This window comes from Cupressus sempervirens, chromosome 4 (assembly GCF_028749045.1).
Source record: "Cupressus sempervirens isolate cs-2001-9-10 chromosome 4, ASM2874904v1, whole genome shotgun sequence".
Taxonomy (NCBI): Eukaryota; Viridiplantae; Streptophyta; class Pinopsida; order Cupressales; family Cupressaceae; genus Cupressus; species Cupressus sempervirens.
The window spans coordinates 449,460,886-449,466,002 of record NC_143121.1 but is presented as its reverse complement, the minus strand read 5'-3'; the positions used below and the strand labels follow the sequence as shown (position 1 = coordinate 449,466,002).

Here is a 5,117-nt window from a genome sequence, read left to right as displayed (position 1 = left end):
CCTTCCTTGGAATCCTTTTTCTGTGGACACCTTGCAGCAATATGACCTACTTCATTGCATTTAAAACAAATGATAGGCATCTTACCTTTGAATTTTCCTTTGCCCCTATGAAATCTTCTAGCAAGCAATGCTTCCAGTTGTTCCACATCTTCCTCATCAGTGCTACTATCACTGGATACATACTTCATTTTTCTTCCTTTCTTTGATTTCACTTGTTCAACATCTTTCAGTGATAACTTGGCTTTTAAAGTAGATTCAACATTTTCAGGTCTGTAGTTGTCAAAGTTAGATAACTCAAATGCAGTGAGTCTACCTATTATACTTTCAAAACTTAGATTATTTCCTGGTATACATCTTAGCTCTTGTATTGCTGATACTCTAATAGCATAGATAGGGAGTAAGGTTCTTAAGAACTTACTATTAATAGTATCTTCATCCAGTTGACCACTCAAGCATCTTATTGCACTTACCACTTCCTTTATTCTTGCACCATACTGAGCAACATTCTCATTTTCTTTCATTTTCATGTCATCAAACTTTCCTCTGAGACTTTCTCTTTTTGCTCTTTGTACATTCTAATCTCTTCCATAGATGTCTGATAGGGCTTTCCACATTTTGAATGCAGTGTCACATCCTTTGATATCATCAAATTCAGCATAGCTAAGTGCAAAGGCAATTTTCAGCATTGTCTAATTGTGTTCTTGTTTGTTTTTCATGTCTTCTGTAGTAGGAGCACCTATTGGATCTACATGTTCAATGACAATTGAATTTTAGGCATAATCTCCTATGGATCCAAGATGTAACTTCATCAAACTTTTCCATGCAACAAAGTTGTCTTTGTTGAGCTTGGGAACTTCTCTTTTTGGCATTTTGATCTTTTTTGCTTGTAGTCCCTTTAAACTGAATCAATAGTCAGCTTTGATACCAATTGTTAGAATTCTTTAGAATAACTGAGAGGGGGGGGGGGGTGAATCAGTTATTCAAGATCCAAAATGCCCTATTAACACCTTTTTACTACTATTAATGAATCCATACACTTTTATCAATCATATAAGCAAGTTATAGTAAATCAACATGCAAAGATAAAATATCCAAGATCAACACATGACACAATGATTTATGTGGAAACCCAATTTGGAAAAAACCACCAGTAACATGCTACTTGATTCTCACTCTTCTGAAGTGATGCCCTGTTAAAAGCATGCCCTATTAAAGGCTTACAACACACTATTAAAGGATTTCACCAAATTGTTAGGAATGGGCCTGGTTAAAGGTCTTGAGAATATTCACTTGGAATGTCACCCAGTTAAAGGATTTATCTAATGGCTATTAAACCAACCTAAGTCTATAGGATTTAAACTTACTATTACAATTGCTAGAAAGTAATGATAATGGTCTTTTGATCTGATATAACTTACAACATACTTTGCAAATTTTAGATCACACTCTCAGTTCAACCCTTATGCTTGGCTTCAATTACTCTAGCTCTGTCTGCTTGCCTTCCTCTCAAGCTTCATCTCCTTGAGTCTTCTTACTCATTCTACCAATACAATCATCCTTGTGGTCATCTATCTAAATGAATTTCCTATGCTTTCTTCTCCTTAGCACCTTCTTTAGTACTTCATACTTTTATGCTTGACCGCTTCTCTCTCTCTCTCTCTCTCTCTCTCTCTCTCTCTCTCTCTCTCTCTCTCTCTCTCTTTCATTAACTTATGTCTTCTTAAATAGAAAACTAATTTGCCTTTGCCGCTCAATTCTCCCTCTCCAATTTTAGGGATTCAAAATGGATTAGGTAGGATACAATGTATCTACCCCATATCTTGTTCTCTTCTAGAAACTTCACCAATTATATTCTTAAAAATGTTCTACATGGTGTTCTATGCCACTAGCTCATCATTCTTATCTTCCTTTTAGTTCACAAATTTTGAGATAACAACCTTGTCGGCTTAGATCTGGCAAATCTTCAATTTCCAAAATAATACAACAACTCGACATTATTGAGTTATTGGTGCTCGGCACCTTTGTGTTTCTCAGCACTTGGTTCTTCTTGGCTCCTTCTCTCTAATGAACTTAGTTGAGCTTTACAAAAGACTTAGCTAAAGCCTTAAATCTTTGATATGTTCTAGTGTGCCCATTCTTTGTATCTTATAGTATGTCATCAAATATACTTTTTCATCAATGGCTTAGCTGATCCTTATACTTCATTACAACATCATAACTTCAACCTTTCTCTAGGTGTTCTGGTTACATCTTATTGATTGTCTCCTCCTTCACAATCAACTAATTGATAGTATTTGGATCACTAAAGCAATTGTCATTCCTGTAAGTAGCAAGTTTGACATCAATGACAAAACAATGATTGAGGACATTCTCTACCAGTTCCATATATTATTCCAACAACTTTACTTATGATTATTTCAATCATTTCCAACAATTATAATCCAAAAATAAGAAATATTCAAAATTTATCAATTCTAAACTTTAGAAAAAATAACTTAGAATTCATCCATTTTAAACAAGAAAAGGCTCCTAATTCACCAATTTCAAACAAGAAAAGACTCATGCTTCATTCTATAGTATAGATTTTGTACACAATTTTATACCATCTATAACATTAATTTTTCCAGTTATGAGAAAAAAAACTCTGGCACAAGAAAATATTCATCAATTACATGTAAGAAAAGATCCAAAATTCATCATTTTCAATAGAACATTTCTACTCTTTATTTAAAAAAGAAGGCAACCCTTTTGAACTAAATCCTCTTCCAAAATACAAATTTTAGATAGTGTATTACACCAAAAAACCCAAATATTTTTTTAGAAATTCACTGGGTATTTCTTATTGCCCTTGATTTCCAAAGGATCTACAAAACCCAAATCAAAATATACACAAATTTGAAGATTCAAAACAAAAGTCCATAATTTTTTTTGGGTTTTATTACAACATGAGCAAGTAGTGTAACCCTAACAGTAGTGTAAATGAGTCAGTCAGTGTATATATGCACACCAATAACGATAGTAAACAAGGCCATGAGGCCAAAGAAAATGATGGAATTTACCAGAATAGATCTACCATTGGTACCCCAATTGCTAAACTCGATTGACCTGGTCATTGCCAAGAAGCTGAAACAACATCCCCAGTGACAACAACACAAACAGTATCACTGCAACCACTATAGGCCCCCAGTCTACCATTATAACTTAAATAATAACTGGCTATTACTTGTTACACAAACACACCATAGCTTCTCTCTGACTTCTCTGCTTTTGCCACAAGTATCTGTAAAAAGAGAAGAATATCTACCACTTTTTAAGCCTCTCTTTTCCCCAAACTACAAAAAATTGTACAAAAACACCATCAATTACACCCTAAGAGCACTGCAACCCTTGTCACATTACTACAACACAATTTTTGGTGCCAATCTTTTTTGGGATGGTTTCCTCTCAGCACTAAGTTGTAGCACAAACACAACCCCCTTGGCCCATCTTTGAAATACATCCATTCCATAGCATCAATATATTCATATATCCTCAGGTCATGAGCCATGCACCATGTAAAAATGCACATGTATAATGTATTTATTAATTTAATATATATGCATGCTCTATCCTATTGTTGTCTACCCATTCTCTTCACTCCCTTCATATTAATATATACATCTGACATGTACTGCTCAAAGGGATCCGTTGCTTTTGAACAAATGCTTTTGTTTGGATCTTCAAAATTTCTTTTATTGAATATGTTGATTTCAATAGGGGAAGTCAACATGGGCCAAAGTTATATACACAAACTCTAGATTTTGGAGCACATTGGCTCTAATTTGAATGTAGGCTTTGTAGTGATACATGATAGGATGGTACTTCTAGAGAAGCATCACATGTTACTTATCAGGATAAAGGAAAAGACTGTGATATTTGTAGTTCTATGAATCCTGAAAGGAAAGTATCTTCATTTCATGCTCAATTACCAAGATTGTCTTTCCCCTTATACTACATGAAATAAAATGAGAGCATAGAGTGCTTTGTCCTTGAAAAAGATTCAAAGTTTTGTAATAATGTCCATACATATGGGAGATTGTAATATTTTGCTTGACAGATTCTAGTGAGTGCTTGACTTAGATGTTTTACTAACGACATGATTCTTCTAATATTTCTTTGTTTCAGTAACCTATATATCAATTTTGTTTTGTGTATTGATCTTTATTTTAGTATTTTTGATATTAGAGGGATGCGCTTTTGACAACTAAATATATACCATAATTTGATTCAATTGGTAAGACATCTAAATGTAATAACATTCATTTTTTTCTTCTAAGTTCTAGTAGTCTCTTGTACTTTAATTATACTAAGTGGTATTCTTAATTCTTATAACTATTAATGTGTCCATTGAAATCTTGGTCTATTGGTTAGGTTGTCAAAAAAACTTGTGGAATACATTTCTATGGTACGTATGGATTATAGTAAAAAAAACTCTTGCTGCTCATGTGTCTGATGATCACTTCAATCATGATAAAGATATAAAGGATGGGCTCAATTTTCTTCAGTTCACAATACAGGTTCCAGACTCTTTTACCTTTTTACTTATGTTTGAGAGTTAAAATCAATACTAGCATTTTTAACCTTTATTTTATGTTGCAATATAGAAAAGTTCTTTTTCCATGGAAATCTTGTTAAATGTTATGGAAATGTTCAGTTTAAATGCCAACATATTTAATTGAAAAAAATAATGATTTATAATGCTAATGTGAAGTTTTGGAGAAACATGCTTTAACTATTGATTCATTAGAGAACTTGCTAATGAGAAGATCACTGGACTATGTCCAATATCCATGTCATAGAAAACTTGGAAGTGAGCTTGAAATTTATCACTCTATATTAATGATTGACCTTATTTCATGAAATAAGGTCAATCATTAATATAGATTGATAACAAATTTATAATAAAAACTATTAAGAAATATTTTTAGCAGTAAGTGACTGATTAATATATCAGTCACAATGGGGACATAAAATGAACAAAATTGGGATTAGCAAGAAGGGAAATTGTTTTCTTTGCAATACTTTGCAAAGCTACAGTTGAAACCAAGTTTATTATATTTACTCACATAATAAATAAA

The 5,117-nt window shown here is 32.9% G+C and overlaps 1 pseudogene; it reads right to left on the bottom strand.

The window, feature by feature from the left end:
- Window positions 1-2,984: 2,984 nt before the first annotated feature.
- Window positions 2,985-3,195, bottom strand: LOC149561927 (uncharacterized; annotated as a pseudogene).
- Between the last annotated feature and the right edge of the window lie 1,922 nt (window positions 3,196-5,117).